This window comes from Sphaerodactylus townsendi, linkage group LG06 (genome assembly GCF_021028975.2).
Source record: "Sphaerodactylus townsendi isolate TG3544 linkage group LG06, MPM_Stown_v2.3, whole genome shotgun sequence".
Classification (NCBI taxonomy): Eukaryota; Metazoa; Chordata; class Lepidosauria; order Squamata; family Sphaerodactylidae; genus Sphaerodactylus; species Sphaerodactylus townsendi.
The window spans coordinates 37785545-37806566 of record NC_059430.1 but is presented as its reverse complement, the minus strand read 5'-3'; the positions used below and the strand labels follow the sequence as shown (position 1 = coordinate 37806566).

The following is a 21022-nucleotide window of genomic DNA, read 5'->3' as shown; positions in this document are numbered from 1 at the left end:
CTCCTTCTTTCCCCTTCCCCCTCCTCTAAAAACTCTACCTATCTTTCAGTCCAGCCCCTGAAGTACCCCCTGTGTAACTCAGTAGAGTTGACTGATCATTATTGTGCCACACTTCATATCTGTCATGGCTGCTAGTGGAGAGGTGGAAAGACATTGGCAGCCACCATGGAGATTGCTGGCCCACAGAAGAGAAGTTCTCATGAGGATGTCACAAATTTGCTGTTTAGAGTTACTATGATGAAGTGGCTAGAATGTCAGACCTGGACTGGTAAGATTAGAATTCACATCCCACTTCAGTTACAGAACCTCTAGGGTCGAATCCCCACTTGAAATTTGCATGCAGATCCAAACCTGTTTGTTGTGAAACCGTGTCCTCTTCATCGGAGTTTCTCCCTCCCCACCACAGCGAGCACACAGCAGACACACCCAGTTGCAGAACTCTTAGCAATCCCCACTACCAGGCGATCTTGCTTTACCAGTCTCCCCGATTGGTTGGCGTGCCTTGATGGGGCGGGACCTTTTGCCACTGCAGAAATATACATTGTAGGGGCGTGATCAAAAACCAGCGTGTAAAAGTTTAACATTTAACTTTTAACTGTGCAAACAGTTAATCATTAAGAACATAAGAACATAAGAACTAGCCTGCTGGATCAGACCAGAGTCCATCTAGTCCAGCACTCTGCTACTCGCAGTGGCCCACCAGGTGCCTTTGGGAGCTCACATGCAGGAGGTGAAAGCAATGGCCTTCTGCTGCTGCTGCTCCCGAGCACCTGGTCTGCTAAGGCATTTGCAATCTCAGATCAAGGCGAATCAAGATTGGTAGCCATAGATCGACTTCTCCTCCATAAATCTGTCCAAGCCCTTTTTAAAGCTATCCAGGTTAGTGGCCATCACCACCTCCTGTGGCATATATTTAAACACCAATCACACGTTGCGTGAAGAAGTGTTTCCTTTTATTAGTCCTAATTCTTCCCCCCAGCATTTTCAATGAATGCCCTCTGGTTCTAGTATTGTGAGAAAGAGAGAAAAATTTCTCTCTGTCAACATTTTCTACCCCATGCATAATTTTATAGACTTCAATCATATCCCCCCTCAGACGTCTTCTCTCCAAACTAAAGAGTCCCAGATTACCTGTGTAAACCATTAACGATTCAAAGTGACACGTTTGATTGTTTAACGTTTGCATCCCCTTCTGCTGGCTGATTGCAAAAGTGGAAACAAAACCAAGGAAAGGCTGCATGTGCATCACAGTGCTGATTGGTTGCCCGAATTCCACGACACACTCCAGGGTGGGAAACGAGTCAGGGTTTCAACCCCTCATCCCTCCCCTTGGATCAGCTCTGAACTGTGTCAGTGGGGTCTATGCCACTTGCAACCAGGTCCTGCTGGAACGCGGATTAACAGGGAGAATGAGCGCCAGAAATGGAATCTGCCACGCAAGCAATGGGGAGGTTGTCCCTCAAACCTGGTTAGTTTGTGTTCTGAAACCTGGCTAAGATGGTAGTGAGAATTCGACCTAGGTGACCTTGAGCCAGTTACTGTCCTTGAGGGTCTGACTATATTCTTTGTTATTGTTGCATCATCCTCAGGTCCTGACGATCGTATATAGATTGCACGTTCGAGGCTTGGAACTATATTGCTAGATTTGCAAAGGCCAATTTGTGGTGGGAGCGCAACACATAGCAGGAAGGGGCTTAAACCTCCCCCCTGCCAGTTTTCTGACCTGAAACAGGCCTGGGTAGTTCTGTTTGTCTTGTAAGAGAACCAGGCTGTGTGTAAGTTTCACAGGGCCATTTCATGTTAGGAAAAGGCATGGTGGGGGAGACTTAAGACTGTAGTCCCAAATCTGAGTAAGTGTCCATTGACCTTGCAATAGGGTTCTGTCCAAGAAACTTGCAGCACTTGATGTGAGGAAAACATAGGCTTGGGTCCAGTGATATACCTGTACAACTGGACTTAAGGTAGTTCCTCTTGCACACAATCTTGTGAAATACCTAGCACTTTCCTATATGTCATAGTGCCTAGAAATTGAATGCACAGTGTCTTAAACAAGTGTAATCGTGTGGGAATGCAATATGTTTGGCTTGGTGCGAATGGTTACCACAGCTTGCTTGCTTGCTCTCTCTCTCTCTCTCTCTCTTTCTTTCTCTTTCACATTTGAGGTCTAGCACAAGGGGAAGTTTTGTGCTGGATCCTACAAGTAATGTGTAGGCTTTGCTTCACAGAGCTGTCATATGGATTAAATGGGGGCAGAGAACCTGATAGGTGTGCCATCATTAAATGTCTTGGAAGGTGGGATAGATTAAGTTGTTAATAGAGAGGTGCAGAAAGTATAACAAGCTGCAGAAAGTATAACAAACCGATTTGTCTACCAACTCATGGGATGAAAAGAAGTTAGGTCAAAACTTGTTTGGCTTAGTCAAGGTGAACAGTATTGCCAGCTAGCTAGCTTTTTTCTTTGTTTTAGTTCCAGCCAAAATGTCCAGCCAAAATGTCCTCTTGGCTTGTTGCAGAACTGCAGGATGCAAATCTGAAAAGAGATATGTGTTTAGCTGATATTTTTGCTATTAACCATGTGCACGAGTGCCTTATCCTAGGCATTAAAGTTCTGTAAGACAGGTGTGTTTATTCTGTCTTAGAGTAGGTTGAATGCCTACACATTAGATGGATTATACTGCCATGCAATGATCACTTCTGATAAGTGGTCTTCTGTGTCCCTGGGCTGGCACAAAAAAGCCATACTGGTGGAAGCCAGAGCCTCAAGCCATACCCCTGGCTAGCTCTCAGCTGAGCCAATGCAGAGGTTGTTCAAGGAAGAGGATCCTCTTGTGTTTCCTTACTGGCCAGTCTCTGAGGTATATCTTGTGGTTTATTTATTTATTTATTTATTTATTATTGCATTTTTATACCGCCCTCCCCCGGAGGGCTCAGGGCGGTGTCCAACATTAACAACAAACAGTAAAACAAGATAAAAATAATTAAGACTTAAAATGCAGCATTCAATATTAAACCTTATTTAAGTTTTAAAATAGATGGCATCCGACTATTAAAACCTCCTCTTAAGAGAGGGACAGTGGGTCTAGAGTGTTTCTCAGCATGTTTGTTTCGGGCACCCGCATCAGCGGCTGGTCTCCCCAAAGGGCTTATAAGAGTGGGGAGATATGTATGTATGAATGAGTGACATGAGATCTAAACTATGCTTGGACTGCTCCCAGAGGCATTCATGGAGGCAATGGAGCATCCACATGGGTAGTTTTTCCTAAACTTTCCTTGCCCTAGGTCCTTGCAGCCCCCATTTCTCCTCCATGCCCCCAGAAGGCTTTTGGGAGCTTTTCAGAAATCAATATTTGATATGTCACCACAGTCAAAGACAATTCTAATTATATTTAATAACTGATATCTTGTCTACCTTGAAACTACCGGGTGTAATGAGATCTATGCCTTTAAGAGGGAGTTGATGGGCAGAGTTACGAGAAAGCAGAGGCCTATTGAGACTTCAGCAAGCAGGCAGTGAATGCCTCCTTGTATGTAAAAAGAGAGATGCGAGAAGACCACTCTACAGCCCCACTGAATAGCTAAGAGCCCTGAGTAAGCTTTCCGTGCATAATGGGCCATAAACTTCCTGATCTCCTTTCAAGGTAAGAGGCTTTTTTAAAGCTAGGAAGATAACCATTGTGAAGTGACAGTTCCTTCCCAAAGAAAATATCTTTTAAATTTATTTTTAGGATCAGAAATATGCATTGATTGAACCTGAACGGTTAGTACAATTATCATTAGGTCTACTGTCATTATATGCACAGAAGCTTGCTAATGTTTAGGTGTGATTATTTATTTACTTAATTTACACCTAACTTTTCTCACAGTAACCCTGTGAGTATAGGTTAGGCTGAGATTATGTAACTGGACAAAGGTCACCCAGCAAGCTACCATTGCAGAGTGGGGATTCTCAGTCTTAGATCTTCCAAATCCCAGTCTAACACTTTGACTACTACCTCATGTGGATCTCTCCTGGAAAACACAGAGGGCTGAGTATGTTTTAAGCCACACCCTTTGGCCAATTGAATTGACAGATGGACCCCCGAAACTCTGACCGATGCCTTCTAATAGTGAACACTCATTAGAACATGCTTCCAAGTCTTCTGCAGCCAACCAGGGATGTGTGGCAGAGATTCAGGAGTTCCTCAGAAGATAAATTCTGGTAGAAAATCTCCCTTGAAAACAGAAGATTTGAAAAAAAAAACCACCACTCCGTGTGTGTGAGAGAAAGGCCTCAGCCTTCCACAACAGGTGCCCTTTTTCCAACCAGATGTGTGAACATCCACCGTTTGGGAAAACCTTGGGATATACATGGGTTTCCCCAATGGGCTAAATAATACATATCTGAGTCTCTTGCAGTTTAGGAAAATAGCGCAGGGTGGGAGGTGCAAGGTGGGAGGTGCAGGTCTTGTTTCACATGCACAATTGTCCTGATTCAAAAAAAGCAGCATAAATGCAAGGATGGAAGAGAACCTGCAATTCTCATTTCTGTCATGTCTGATACAGGGAGGGGACTCCACCCAACCTGGGCCGTGTGGAAGAAAGATCCAGTTGAGAACTATTCCAACTTTGTTGTTTTGTGAGAAACAACTGTTGGGATATTTATGTAGAAAAATTGAGAAATGTCTGTATCTTGGTTGCTACTTGTTCCTCCTGATTTTTATAGTGTGCATGTCTCCTGATTGGAAAGTCTGATATACAGAAACTGTGTTGAATGAAGGCAAGTTTTTCTATTGTCAGAATGGGGTGGAGTTGTAGGTGGATGGAAGGGACCTTTGCTCAATCAAAACACTTTGAGAATTTCAACAGCCATATAATTAAAACATTATATAATCAAACTAGTTTTTGTACTATTCGGTTTTTTATTTATATCTCTGGCACATCCATAAACACCTGTATTTTATTGCTATTGAACTATGAATTGTATGTCTCATTAAACACTCCTCGGGATTTTCCTCTTTGTAAGCAAAGCGTTGTTTGTTATGAAAAATCTGTTTTCTGGGTTGCTATAAAATTTTCGTTTACTCATTTTCAGGACTGTTTATGGAAACTGAACGCCGCCTATTTCCTAGGTCCTCCATCTTTCACTTCCTATCTCAACATTTTCTAAAGAACCCTTTGGCACTTCTGGTCCCTACAGAAATTCTGAGATATATTTAGTCATACATGACTCTGACCAATCCCGTTGGGAAAGATTGGTGGAGCTGAGCAAGCTGTCTTTCAGAGGAATTTCCCCATTTTTGCCAAATAGAAGCCCCCCAGAACTGTTTTAGGCCAGAAAAAAATCCATCTCCATTCATACCTGTAAAGGATTCAATGGTGTTGATGATCGGGACAGCCGCCTGGCCTTGACTGCATTCCATAACCCGGGCGATGGGCCAGCATCTGCGGCGCGGAGACTCTGGCGGAGACCTTATCTCTGCGAGAGAGATGAGAACTCCGTTCCCATGGGAATCCGGGAGGGGGGATGGGATGGACAGAGTTATAACCTGTGCTTCTGGCGGGAGACTTTATTCCTGCCACGTCGTGTACGTGAGCTTTCTAGGATGTCTGAATAAACGGTCTTTTACACCAAAAAGCCTTTTATTTCTGCTTCTATGGAATTCCTTACAATACCACAATCACAGTTTGAATAGAATACCTCACATGGGGCAATTTAGGAGACCCCTCCACTCGTACAACACAGAAAAGGGGACCCTGGTCAGAATCTGTGCAGTCCATATCGTGTAAAGAGTCACCTTCCTCTGAGGACTTCAATGTCTCAAAGGATGGGAAGACATATTCTATCAAGTATTCTTATTACCAACCATGTAGGGCTGGGGTGGCCAATCTATGGCGCTCCAAATGTTCATGGACTACAATTCCCATCAGCACCTGCCAGCATGGCTAATTGTCATGCTGGCAGGGGCTGATTGGAATTGTAGTCCATGACCATCTGGAGTGCCATAGGTTGGCCACTGCTGATGTAGGGCTTTCATGGTCAAGGACACCATTTTAGAAACTATCTGGAAGGCTGTAAAGTACCTTAAGAATGTTATATTCTCCCCAGTTTCAGTTAATATTTTGAATGCTGAATTCTGGACCAGCCAAAGCTTACAAACATACTTCAGAAGTGCAAAGCACAATATTTGCTCAGACATTTCTCCTGTTTGATCCATCTTTTTCCCCGGTCCTGTGAAGTCTCCTAGTGGGGTCAGGTGGGATGTTTCTGTCATTTCCACTGTTACTTCCCAGGAAAGCTGGAAGAGCTGAGTGACAGAGCTAACTAATTATCATTTCAAAAAGACTCACCTGCTATTTCTTTAGGTCTTGACTTGCCTGCTAGTTAGAGTTTGGCTTGAAAACTAGTGGAGGGTGGTTTCAGGGCCTGCCTGTTTTTCTCTGCGGTCTTAACCCTTTACTATAAGAGTACAACTGTTTGGTACTATACACATTAAAATAGTGACACCCTAAAATAAGTGGATTGGAACTAGCACAGCATTTTCCTGGTGACTGCTGAGAGTGACTTTCTCAGCTTTTCCCTCCCACAAACTTCCCCCTTATCTTGCTCCATGGTGGTTTCCTCTCACACAGGATTTCAGGTGGCATTTCAGTAAGCCAGAGAAGGGAGGAGCCACAATAATCATGGTCTGTGGATAGAAATTTTTGGAACTCATGGAAACAAGATGCTGAGTCCAACCCTGGGTAATTTCACACGTGGTGTAATCTGAAGTCTATGTTAAACTGACTTTGCATTACTTTTGTGCCTAACAAAATGCTTTCCTGTGGCTGAAGCCTTAGGAGCTGACTTTGGGGAGGGGTCATGGCCCAGTGGTAGTGCCCGTGCAGAAGGTAATCCAGAGTCTGTTTCTGGTTTCTGCGTCTAAATGATCTCATGGAGATGTTGGGCAAGAATTTCCTTTGCCTAAGAGGATGGACCGTTGTGGCTAGTCAGAGAATACAGTACTGAGCTAGATGGACTGATGGCTTGACTTTGTAGAAGGCAACCTCAAATGTTGATGTGTAAATAATTCTGGACATCTATTGTTATGATCACCTTTATTTTGATATTTTACTGGTTAACTACCCACATAGAGACATGAAAATCATGGAAATGTTGTTTAGAAAGATAGCATTTAATTCTTATGTCCTGTGATTTCCTTGGTGCAATCCCCTCTCCTGTTACAATTAGTTCCATAGCGAAATAAAAGCTGGTACCAGATCTTAAAAGTAACCACTCAAGGCTGCTAATTAGTAAAAAATTAACCATGGAAGATTTTAATCACCAATCTTCTCATGTATCGTTTGGCAAGGTAAGATCTGGCTTATAATAAGAGATGGTAACCAGGACGAAGAGACTAGCCATGGCCCAGGAACACTGGAGGGGTTGGTTGAAGGCTGGAGGAAGATATTGCTGGAATAGCAAATTGGGTGATGGCCTCTATATTTCTTGCATGCTGTATGGTCAAAAGTTTGGGAGTGAAATCAAGGTGAGCCACTGGAAGTTCAGGGTGATGTTGGGTTATGGATTTTGTCCAGAGGTCTATGGGTTTGGGATGAAAGTGAATAAGAGTTCAATGGGAGGTTCATGCAAGTGTTACAATTTATGATATTGAACATTTTTGAGGGCATTTATTTTGGAATTGAAAACCATTTTCAAATGGTTTTGCAAAAGGCTGTGATGAAAATGGATGAATGTTGGGATTTTGGACAGGATCAGGTCAGTGGTCTTGTCTAAGGTTTCTGAAAAGAAGAGTTGGGCCATTCATGCTATCTCTTGATGGTGGGCGGAAAGAATATTTTTGGCTTCATTTTAATTGTGGAGCTTGGCTGGACAAAACAGGAAACTGGGTCTTTTCATTTTTTTCATATTTCTAGATTAAAGTAATATTCTATCCATCCATCGACCCACCCACTTTAAGAATGATAGGTAGAAGCCTTGGTAGCATATACAACCTATAAAGATTATGAAAACATAGAACAGAACAAGAGCCCTGCTGCATCAGACCGGTGGTCCATCTAGTGCAGCACTCTCTCTCAAAAAGTCACCAACCAGTTCCTCTGGAGGGCCAACTAGGCTTGAGCACTGATAAAAAGTATAGTTTGTGGTCTATTAAGACTCCCAGATCCATTTCACATGTACTGTTGTCAGACGAGGTGTCACCCATCCTGTATCTGTGCCTTTCATTTTTTCTGCCTAAGTATAGTATTTTACATTTATCTCTGTTGAAATTTATTTTGTTGGTTTTGGCCCAGCTCTCTAACCTGTCCAGGTCATTTTGAATTCTGACCTGGTATTAGCCACCCCTGCTTATTTGGGGTCATCTGCAAATTTGATTGCATGCCATCCATTCTATCGTCCAAGTCACTGAAAAAACATATTGAATAGTACTGGGCCCCTGGGTCACTTCTTTCCTGGATGAAGATGAGCTACATAGATCTACACAGGGGCATTATAATATTGGCCATTTTATTTTCAATTCCTTTCCATCATGGTTATGTTCCAATGCCAAATACATGAATCATATTGACTCTTTGTCTTACATACTTGTAGTGTCAACAAATGCATACATAAAAATTTTCCATGACATTAGTATGTGTATTTTTATGGGCACATACTATATACGCAATAGACAATTTCCAGTGTTCCAGTAATGCATACTGGAAGCCTAGCAGCAGGAGTGCCCGATACCCATGTGTCTCCCACTACATAGAGTTTCTTTGAAAGCAATGCATGCACAGTTCCAATACATGCAAGAGTTGGGTTTTTCAGAATTTGCATTTATGTGTACCAAAGCTGTACATATGCATGGTAACTACATGTATTGTCCTTGTTCATACAATATGGTAACATCACCTAACAGGAGGATTGTGGATAGTGCATGTTTCCATTATGCCTGGTTAATAGCCTCCTGGTCTACATGGTCTACATCAGAAAACGACTAGTATATCATCAGAAGTGTACCCAGAGCACTTTTTTCTTTCAAACATAAAGCACTCATAGTTGCTCCTTTTCTCTTATTCTTTGTCCATAACTGGTTGAGGTTCTTTTGATTGTGTCTCTGCATTACAGCTGCAAATGGAGAAGAGGTCACTTCTCGGGAGGGAGCAACTCTCCATTACATTGCCAGTGTTGGGCATTCAGAGATCCAATAGGGTTTGCACTGGAGAAAGAACTCGGTTGCTAAGTGCAGAGCGTATCTAAAGCACTAACTGGAGTAGCTGACTGAAATGTCAGCTTTCAGCAACAGCCACCCCAGCTGGAGGCAGTATTCAGAATGGTTGTGGGCGCTGTGGCTGCCTGACGCTCCAGATCTCTGATTTGCTCCATTTCCCTCTCCTTTCCTGTCTGAATTATTAAACAAGCGTAATGCAAAAGAGATGTTCCTGGGGAACATGAGAAGGGGCGTCATGCAGGTGAAGTTGGGCCCTGGAATGGCTACTTGTTTGCAGACCTAATTTTCATCACAACTAATATGTCATCTGTGCAATGTGTGGTGGTGCATGAAATGCCTCTTCAGCTTTATGGGGCGGCACTGTGAGCAGCCCAGGGAACTTAATTAAAGGGAAGGGGAGTCCATTTGGATGTTGCTGTAGCAGGACTTGGGGAAGATTTCTTTAGCCTCTCTCCCTGCTCCCCCTCCGGAACCTATGAATAGGATGGTACAACTTGTGTGTGAGGATGGATGAGCAAAGTTATTTTCTGGATGGAATGTCTCATGGAGCGTGCATAAGTGGGCATCCTTTAATAATTATGTTAAAATGTCTGCATCTATCTGTGGAGGCTGACTTGGGAAGATGATAGGGATGCAGCAGGAGCAAAACAGAGGAAGAACTGGTTCACATATGCCAGTGCAGTTTGATTTCTCCGCCAGTGATGCCTGGCATGAACGTGGACTTGTAATTAGAAAGCATTATGTGAGACGATCCGAAAGGGTTTTTTTGTGCATGGTGATATTATCTGTGGCTGTGATGGTCCATGGTGTAGTCATCAGATTAAAAAAGCAAACCAAACATATATTTCTCTAAAGTGGGAATGTGAAGGGGTTGGGAGGTAATCTTAGTAAGGTCTGAGGCGTGTTCTCGGTCTCGATGGCTGTGATCGTAGCATTTAACTGCTGGCCTTTGTATAATTTTTTACTCTTCTTGTAACTCTACATTTTGCATTAATTGTGGTTCTGGAAATAAATTATGCATAAATGTTCAAATCACTGTGTCTAATACTCAATTAGTTGACACCTGACTGCATGATGAAAAGAGCATAACTAGACCACTTGTGGATAGGGTAGGGTCTCTGCCTACTCATGGAACTTCATGGGTATGCAGAAATACGACTTACAAATCAATCTGGTGAAGCCTGAATATGCGCCAAAGGGGGTGGAATGTTGAGCGTTAAAGGGAACAGGCATAGGAAGGAGGAATCAGCTTGCTGAAGCTCACAAGAGTTTGGTTTGCAGCCTGTCACAGAACCTTGCTGGGTGACCTTATGCTAACCACCCAGCCTAACCATCTCGCAGGGTGTGGTTAGGGTGAAAATGAAGGAAAGGAGAATGAGACACTTTGGATGCCCAGTGGGGAGAAAGGTTAACTAAATAAAGTAAAGGTAAAGTAAATATACTGGAAAGGTCCTTACCTGCATGTGCTGATTCATTCCTTATCTTAGATGACTATGATGTTTCCAGTTTTCATGTGGCTGTTGCCTGCTTGTTTTCAAATGTATCTTTAAAACTATAACAGTTGGTAATTTGCAGTTTGAGAAAAAAAAATCTGACGTACCATGCTCATGCCTGTGCAGGAATGCATGCACATTGGTTACTTTAACACTGGTGTCCCTGTGATATGTGCAGTGGACCAAATGTAAGACGGCCCAGGGGTTTCTCCTCCATCTGTCTTTAGTCTTATTCTGGGGGAATGGCCTTTGCCTGAATGCACTGAGTATATGGAAGATTCATGGCAACTGGGCCGATTATCTGAAGAAGAAGAGGTGAACTCTTACTCACAAAGGCTTATGTTAGAATAAATGTTGTTAGTCTTTTAAAGCACCACTGGAATTGTACTTTGTTATAGTCCTATCAAGGCCTGTAAATAATGCTAGGAATATATAATGTATTTACAGTACATGCTCTTGTGCTTTTTAAAAACTATTTGAATAAAGTAGTACCTATATTTGTTGGGAGGTTCTCAAGTACAGCAAAGTACTCATGCAAAGTACTCATGCTTTACGTATGTGTATTCACTCCCTCAGGCAAACACATTCTCTTGTGAAGATATGGCCTTCCTGTCTATTGCAATGACATGGGAGCCTCCTATATCATCCCTGGAATAGCTTGCTGATAAGATATGCTGATTGCATAACATTCCCCTTGGCACCTGTCTCACTCTGCCTACATCTCTTTGTCACCCTCTTCTGTCCATTCCTTTCCTTCTTTTGACCTGGGAATGTTAGTTCATCCGTCTTTCTAAGTACCTGTCTTCTAACTCTTTTATGCCTTACTTCACTGTGTTTAGGGCTTGCAATGATTTCCCTTGATGCTGCTATCAGCCAATTTGTCAGAACTCTGGGCCAGTGGGACCTCAAACTCTTCTTTGCATGCAAATTATGCACATCCAGTGCCAAAAGGAAGGAGCACAAGACGAGGATGAGTAGGATTTGTGTTGACAGAGGATGTTTCTCCTCTAGACTCTGGTTCCTGAACTATGGTGCAAGATGCAACCAAAGGCTGGTGGGGCTGTAATACTTAGAGACTTGGAATGTCCCTCGCTCAACCACGGAAGCCTTGGGCCCTCCACAATCTCTCAGTCTAACCTCCCTCCCCCCAACCCTCCAGGTCGTTGTTGTGGTGATTAAGTGGAGGAGAGGGAAAGATGTATTTGACTGCTTTGGGTCCTCAATCAGGGAGAAAATTGGAGTATAAATAAAAAATAAGCATCTAGAGAGCATCCCTGGAGCAAATGGATGATCCAGCGAGTTGCTGGTTACAACCCTGACTACATGAGTGTGAAAAGAATATAGAAAAGTATTGTAATTTGCAGTCAATTTGAAGGAAATTACTTTTCAGTGAGGGTTGGAGGAGTGCGTGTTTCTCTGGATGCAGATTTCTGTGCCTGTATGCTTGGCTTATATTTGCTGGTACACATCTGTATGGTAGTTCCTGGTTTGTGTATTCATATTGTAGGCTAGTTCTAGCTAGTTCTTACTTCATTTTCGCCTTTCCCTTCCTCTAAAGAGTTCAAAACAGCTTATTTAGTCTTACATCAACCCTGCGAAGTTGGCTAGGGTTAGTGGCTCTGAGCAAGCCGCTGATTTCTGATGCTGCATTTGAGATTTATTGTTGGGTTTTTCTCATCTGCGGTCATCATTCTGGCTAATGTATCACTATGCCTCTGACAACTCACTGCCTTTCTATATGTGGTTTGCTTGTGTGATGTACATATTGATTTGTTTGGAAGTGTCTTCTCATAGTATGGTGCTAATTTTGTCAGATTATATTTATGGGATATGGTGTGTATCCAGTCATGCGGTTCCTTCGGTGGAGTGGCATTTCCTCTCGGGGAAGAGAGGGTGGTGATGTCCATCTATTCCCACCCCTCTGCACATCCTCACATTGTTTCCTGTTCTGTTCCTGATGATCCTTTGACCCTAAGAGCAAAAATTCATGAAACTCAATTAGCTTTGACATGAGTGAGAAGTGGGAAAGTCCTGCTACCCAGTCCGTGAATGGTTGGATACACACTAGTGTTTTTCACCAAGGCCAGGTCTAGAGGAGGAGGGAGTGGCAGCAGCAGATTATATAAGGAAAAACCATATATGTAATATAGGGAAGGGGCATCACTTGTAATTTTGCTTCCCTTAAAAAAAAAGTAGATCCAGTCCTGTTTTTCAGTGGAGTGTACTCAGTATGACTTTATCATTGCAGTCGAAGGTGACCTTGTTTGCTTAGCACAAGGCTTGTGTGAAGCTTGTGACATGTTTGTAGATGTCCATGTGGTTTCTGATGATGATGTATAGAGAGGTCTAGAAAGCGCATGGAGTATTTGCGTAAATGGAAATTAGTGCATATCTGCTGGGCAATGTATGATAGTTCATGCTATTTAATCATATTACTAGGGATATTACACATTGCATACATTCACGCAAAGAGCCACTTGGGTAGGAGTCATGTTCTTGCAAGTTCATCCTTTGATTACCCCGTGCTTGATCACTGGCAGTGGAAGATAAGAACTGGCTCTGTGGAAATGTACTGTGTTCGAGATGACAAGAGGTGATGTGGGAGCTCTTTCTGTGTTGGCGGAACACTGGTGGATGCTTTGGTCATGCATGCCGTCATTTGCCATTGCAGTTATGATGTCTCTGTGTTTTTGAACTCCCTATACTCTGCTTAGTGCTGATATAGACTAAAGATGGCATGTGGAGACCGATAGGAAAGGTGTCTTGCAGAGGAATGTGGACAGAATAGAGCAGGTGAGTGAATGCAGTTTTGCAGCAACTGAACTATTTTTTTTATTTATTATTTGATTTGTATGTTGCCCTTCCCCATGCTGAGCTCAAGGCGGCTCCCAGAGCAATCCAGTTTAAAATCCTAACAAGGTTTACCCATTTCTCAGTTGTGACTTAAAAATAATTCTAGCTAGGAGAATGAAGGGAAATGGGAAGGGAAAGAAAGGAAAGGAAAAGGAAAAAAGGGACTAAGGACAGGGACCAGAAGGCCAGTTGGATGGAGATTTACCATTGCTGTCCTCAACTTTAGGCATGGCAGAATAGCTCTGTCTGACAGGATCTGTGGAACTGAGATAAGTCTGGCAGGGGCCTTTGGCAAAGCATTTCACCAAGCCAGGGCCAGCACTGAGAACTTTCTGGACCTGGCCAAAGCCAGTCAGATCATTTTTGGGCCAGTGATCACCAACAAGTTGTTACTCAATAAGTGAAGTGCTCTCCTGAGGGTGTATTTGGAGAGTGATCCTGCAGAAACAATGGTCCCAGACCGCTCAGGGGTTTGAAGGTTAAAACAACACCTTGACTCTGACTCAGTACTCCACTGGCAGCCAATGCAGCTGGCAGAGCCCTGGACAAATATGCTCACATGATACCCAGTGAGAACACGTGCAGCTGCATTTTGAACCAGTTGGTGTGTCCAGGTCAGCTGCAGAAAAGCCCAGTATAGAGCGAGTTACAACAGACTAATCTGGAGGTGACTCTTGCGTGGATCACTGTGGCTGGGCCAGGGCTTGACAAGTAGGATGCCAGTAACCTGGTCTGGCAAAGATGGTAAAACTTAAATCCTACCATGATCTTTGTTAAAATGTAGACTGGTATGGATAGCCTATGTTAAATGCATGATATACTCTGTAGTTACAATGTGGTGAGCTTTTTACATGGCAGAAGGCCAGTTCAAAGGGTCTGGCCACCTACAAGGAATTTGCAGACAGTGGATTATCTGTGGTGATGATCCATGCAGTCTGCAGAAGTGTTTCGAAGTTGCTTTCTACAGAGTTTGACCTGATTGCTTTGAGAAACGGTTAAGCTGACCCCCGTGGCAAACAACTCCCAAGTATTTATGACTGCTGCAAAGAGCATTACCGAGTAAAACAACTTTGATCACTTTCTGAGTTAGGGCCTCTGCATGTTAAGCAGAGTAGTAGTAGACACTTTATATTAATTGGAGATCCATTCTGGGATCAACAAAAACGTCAGGGTAAAATCAGCTTTCTGAAATCTGCTTCCCAGTAGCAAAACAACCTCATTTCCCACAACATGTAATGATGTAATGATTAAGATGAAGATGTGATAGAAGTAACAGCAGACTGACCTGATCATTGGACTGCAAATAAAATAAAGGTAAAGAACCCTATGCATGCACTGGTTCTTTACTGATCCACATCACAACATTTGCTAGACAGACTATGTTTACGGGGTGGTTTGCCATTGCCTTCCCCAGTCATCTACACTTTACTCCCAACAAGTATGGTATTCATTTTACTGACCTCAGAAAGATGGAAGGCTGAGTCAATCTTGATCTGGCTACCTGAAAACGACTTCCATTGGGATTGAACTCAGATTGTGAGCAGAGCTTGGCTGCAGCACTGCAACTCTGCGCCATGAGCCTCCTTTCAAATAAAAACATTTGAACCACAAATTTGTGAATGGTGAGGGTCTACTGTTTTATTCTGTTCATGGTTAGATGTTTCAAGTTATCTGTGTGATTCCATCAGTATATGAGGCTGGGTTGGAAATCTTGGGTCCCAGAGGTAAGAGCAACCTGGGCAAATGAAAGCTTCTGACTCCCTGCAGCCTTTGCTGATTCCCCTCATTGCTTTCCTAATCATTCTTCCAGCAAGAATTTTTCTGTGCACATTATAGATCTCTTTTGATTGACGTGCCGAGAGGCAGTTGCTATGTTCCTCATGACAAAGTTGCATGCCGATCTCTTAATGATTCCTGGGAGCCAGTGCAGGATGGCTCCCTCTTACACAGCTCAAGAGCATGGAGCGGCTGTGGTCATCTATGCTGTGGCTTGCCTCTTTCCCATTTCAGTGCTGTTCCAGCTTCTTGAAGGGGCAGTGTTGATGTCAACTGTGGACTTAACATTTTCAGTGGTGTGGAAAGGAGCCACGTTACCCATTGCTGAAGATCATGTCAGAAAAGAGCGTTGGACAGGTTCTGTTTTGTCATCAAAGCCCACAGGTCTGGTCTGGCAGGAAATGGAACAGATTAAGGTACATTGTACATTTCAAACCACAGGAGAATGATGTCACATGGAATGACCCAGTGCTGACACTGTCCAGAAGCCAACTCAGCAGTTCTGCAGGTGATCTCTCCTCTTTGCAGCATACATTATGTGGGCCTAGCATCTGATATGACACCAATTTGCAGATTTGCAGTGTTTGCTTCTGTAGTCTAGTAAACAGCTGAGAATAATTCACCTAAAGCCGAGCAAGAACACATTGAAGGATGAGAGTGTAGCTAGGGCCTTTCATTAGCTTAATGTGGAAAATGCAGAGAAACTGTTCTCGTAGCAATGCCGTGCTCGCGTGTGTTTCCATTTTTCCACTTGCACTTTGTCCTTCACCAGGTGTTGAGCTGTCAGATAAGACCGCGCTTTGTGGCTGCGTCTGTTGGTCCGTTTGCCTCCTTTCCGATCTCTATTCACTTGTCTCTTTCTATGATCGCTGACATGCCCCACTAGGTAACACCCCGCACTGCCTGTGGACTCAGCAGCTGTGCGCCTCTCCTTCTCCTTCTCTCGTATTCATACATGCACTCGCTATTCATTTGTGGCATATTCTGTTGCCATTGGAAACCTAAGAAAGAAGTGAATATACCATCCAACTCTCAAGCTTTTTCTTCCCCCTTTTCCTCCCTCTCTCTTTGCAGAAGGCGAAGAGCTTAGCAATGAATCCATTGAAGCTTCGATCCATCAAAGAGCCAGATCGACGAGTCTTGGACCATTCCTAAATGTGATTAAATATCCTTTTCTTCCAAAGCTCAGAGGGAACACAGATTTACCTGACCTGGCTTCTTCACAATTCAAAGCACAGCATCTCAAGGTAAGAAAACCTTCTCCTCCAGCCTCCTGCCTGGCTTCCCCTTCCCTTTTCCCCTTCCCTGCGCAGAGGTGCATTGGAAAGAGGTCTTGCTGCTCATATGACTGTCCACAGAGCCTGCTCTTCTCTTGATACCAATTGGCTACTTGAACAGCTGCTTCCCAGCTTCCTTCAACAGCTCGGAATGGTAAAGCTGTGTGGAAATTAGATTGTGGTAGAGAACCTTTTGCAGTTTTGTTGTACGCAATCCAGAGCTGTCTTCCCCCTTTCCCTCCCCACTTCTCTCTCCCCCTTTTCTTGCCTTCTCTTCATTTCTGCACTCTTTACCCCCACAGTGCACACCTCTCTCCCTCTTTCTCTGTCAAAAGGATCAGCAGTGTTTCTGTTGGATGAGCAAATAGTGTGTGCCCCTGAACTGTTGAAGCTATGCCGTACCTGCTTGTACTGTGGTACAGTCTTCTGAAGGTGCAACAGACCACAGCGTGTGTCCTTCATTTTACACTTACTTTGCAGGCCTTGGCACTGCAGGAGAGATTGTCCCATCAGAGCAGGTGCTCTTAGTCAGAGCCAGAATATATGCTTCAGAGCATTTGGCACCGAGAGCACGATTCCTCATATTCATCCCCTGGCACCCTCTTAAACTGAGCTGCAAGTTTAGGGATGCAGGTCTTCCTTTTATGGCCATGCTTTTGGTTCCCAATGTACCACTTAGTATGGAAAAAAATCATGTGATAAGAGAAGTAGAGAGCATCTTAAAATTGCTAGGTGCAAGCTGTTACAGACAGAACTACCGTGTTTCTCTGAAAATAAGACAGTGTCTTATATTAGTTTTTGCTCCCAAAGATGCGCAATGTCTTATTTTCAGGGGATGTCTTATTTTTCCGCTCCACAGCTGCATGTTTTGGTCGACGGGCATGCTTCCAAACAAAAACTTTGCTATGTCTTACTTTCGAGGGATGCTTTATATTTAGCACTTCAGCAAAACCTCTACTACGTCTTATTCTCAGGGGATGTCTTATTTTCGGAGAAACAGGGTAACTAGCAAGATGTGCTTTACCTTTCCAATTCATATGGAGCTGGAAATAGTTAGGGGTTGCATCGTACTTGGAGAAAGGCAGTAGCTGCTCTGAGCCTGGCCATTAGGCTGGGAAGAGCAGGGTATTAAGTTTAATAAAATAATCCAGAGATGTAGTCATAGCAGTACTTTTTTACATTATGGGAGGGATCTTCCTGTTATGCTAGATGGTACTGCTGTGGGAAGAAGGTTCAGAAGATCTGGTGAGTTTTGGGTGCTTACAAGTTCATCTGCTTTGAAAGGGGACATGGTTGTTCATGGGATAATACAATCTAATGGTATGGGGCTAGGGACCTCTGTATATAAAATAGATGTAGTATATTGCACTGTAATCTCTCAGAGGCAGCAGAAGTTAGCAGAACAGAGAGCCAAAGGTGAACTCTGTTTTTTGGGGGGAGGGGGAGGGGAGGGGTTATCATTAAATCTAAATATTTATAATTGTGTCTGGTTTTGAGGTTTGTGTGTTTGTTTTTTGAGGGCTTGGGGGGTTGTTTGTGTGTGGGTTTTTCTTTGTTTTTAGCTTTGTGCTTGCCTCAGGCTTCTGAGAGGTGGCACTCCTGGTGAGTCACCAGCTCTGTTTTAGCTGCCGTTCAGCTCTTTTGAGCACTCTCTGAGAGGCAGCGGCACATGCTGTAATTTCTTAGAGGCAGCAGAAGGGAGCAGAACAGAGAGCCAAAGGTGAACTCTGTTTTTTTTTGGGGGGGGGAGGGGTTATCATTAAATCTAAATCTTTATAATTTAACTGCCATTCAGAGGAGGGGTTATCATTAAATCTAAATCTTTATAATTTAACTGCCATTCAGCTCTTTTGAGCATTCTCTGAGAGGCAGCAGCATGTTAGTGGCATGCAGTTTTTATCAATAAGAACCAATCTTTGGGGAGAGAGTAAAAGGTGAGTTAGAGACCTGACTGGGAGCAGAGGCTTCAGCCACTGGACCTCAGTGAACAGGGGCTTGGCTAAACAAGTTAGGTTAACACTCAGTTTTTGGGGGGCTTTTAGTAGGGGACCTTTTGAAAAGGAGACCCATACATCTGTCTCTGTACTATTTAAGACTGTTAAATATGAATTGTCAGGGAGTTGCTGCTGTCACCTGCAACAGCTGTGGAATGTTTGTTTTTGTTGCTGGAGAATGTGGGTAGCTACACCTACACCTACAGCAAGCGCAAGTTGCTTACTCTCTTGGAAAATGAGGTCCAGCAGCTTGAAGCACTCTTCAGCCTCATAAGCAGAATGAGGATTTTTTGGGACAAAGTGGAGCAGACAGTACTGGGTGGGGAACACACCGGGGATCTCTCTGAGGAAGGCAGCAACTATCAAACACAAGAGGTGGGCAACTGGAGGAATGTGCCACATAGAAGTGGTGGGACCAGAAAGCATTCTGTGAGTTTGAAGCTACAGAATCAATTTGAAGTTGTCTCCCTTGTCACCGTTGATAAGGAACAGGCACAGGAGCAACAGAGTCAGTCCTCAGAGAATGTGCAAGTGACCAAAGGTTCAGCCTATGGAATGGCCCCTGCAAAACCTGAGAGAGGAGTGGTGGTGGTAGGGGACTCCCCGCTGAGGGGAACAAAAACAGTGATTTGCAGGCCTGGCAAGATGTCTTGAGAGGTGTGCTCTCCTTGGGGCAAAAATCTGTGATATTGCAGAGAGGCTGACAAGACTTGTCAAGCCCACTGACTATTATCCTTTCCTTTTGATCCATGTGGGAACAAATGACACTGCAAGATGTCGCTTTTGGGACATTACAAGAGATTTTGAGGCTCTGAGAAGGAAGCTGAAGGATTTGGATGCGCAGGTTATAATTTCATCTCTACTCCAGGTTGATAGACCCAACCCAGGGATGGAAAGAAGAATAGTGAAGGTGAAGGTTTTGCAGGTGGTGCCACCAGGAATGTTCTGGCTTCTTGGACCATGGTCTGTGGTTTCATGAAGATGGACTATTGACACCCATTGGTTGTACCTCACAGCTGTAGGTAGGAACATTTTTGCTAAGAGGCTCACAAACCTGATCAGGAGGGCTTTAAGCTATGTGGGGGAGGGAGACAGCATTCAAGTGAGCAGGAGTTCACCAAGTGCTAGAAATAATAGTCCAAAGGTTGCAAGGAGAACTGAGTGAATAGTTCAAGAACCCAACAGTGGGAGGGGAAAAACATTAAATAAGCAGTCAGGGGGAATGAACCATGGCCTTAGATGTCTCTACATTAATGCACAGAACATCGGAAATAAACAAGACAAACTTGAACTCTGAACACAGCAAAGCAAATATGATATAATAGGCATCCCTGAAACCTGGTGAGATGAGTCTCATGATTAGAATGTAATACTTGAGGGATATAACCTATTTCAGAGAAATGGACCAACTAGGAAAGGAGTGGGAGTAGTACTATATATCAGGGATGATTACACCTTTGAGCCGGTTCATGACTTAAGAACATAAGAACATAAGAAAGAGCCTGCTGGATCAGACCAGAGTCCATCTAGTCCAGCACTCTGCTACTCGCAGTGGCCCACCAGATGCCTTTGGGAGCTCAAATGCAGGAGGTGAAAGCAATGGCCTTCTGCTGCCGCTGCTCCCGAGCACCTGGTCTGCTAAAGCATTTGCAATCTCAGATCAAGGAGGATCAAGATTGGTAGCCATAGATCGACTTCTCCTCATGAATCTGTCCAAGCCCTTTTTAAAGCTATCCAGGTTAGTGGCCATCACCTCCTCTCATGGCAGCATATTCCAAATACCAATCACGTGTTGCGTGAAGAAGTGTTTCCTTTTATTAGTCCTAATTCTTCCCCCCAGCATTTTCAATGAATGCCCCCTGATCTAGTATTGTGAGAAAGAGAGAAAAATTTCTCTCTGTCAACATTTTCTACCCCATGCATAATTTTATAGACTTCAATCATATTCCCCCTCAGACGTCTCCTCTCTAAACTAAAGAGTCCCAAACGCTGCAGCCTTAAATCCTGCAGACTTAAATCCTGGAGGCCGGGTTGAGGCCATATGGGTAAACATTAAGGGGGAGAAAAACAACAGTGATTTCATTGTGGGAGTCTATTATAGACCTCCAAGCCAGATTGAAGAGCTGGGTGATGCCTTCCTGGAACAGATGACCAAACTTTCAGAAAGGAGAGAAGTAGTAGTAATAGGAGATTTCACTTATATTTGTTGGGGATCAAACTCTGCCAAGACTATGAGGTCCAACGAATCCTTCACTTGCCTTGCAGACAATTTCATGGTCCAGAGGGTGGAAAAAGCAACAAGAGGATCAGCTATTTTAGATTTGCTTATAATCAATAATTATGACCTGGTTAATGGGGGGGGGAGTGGTAGGATCACACCCAATCGTTTCCTAAATTTACTGAAATCAACTTTCTTAAAGACTAGAATATGTGCCTGG

General features: G+C 43.6%; 1 protein-coding gene across 2 annotated transcripts in view; it reads left to right on the top strand.

The window, feature by feature from the left end:
* The window catches only part of ELFN2 (extracellular leucine rich repeat and fibronectin type III domain containing 2), a 159166-nt gene that overhangs the window by 33657 nt on the left and 104487 nt on the right, over window positions 1-21022 (top strand). The window contains exon 2 of one of the 2 annotated variants that reach the window (XM_048501356.1): window positions 16388-16560. The gene's annotated coding sequence lies outside the window, so the exon portion shown is untranslated. Of the gene's footprint in view, window positions 1-16383; window positions 16561-21022 lie in introns of those variants that run through there. The other variant, XM_048501357.1, reaches the window with a different exon arrangement.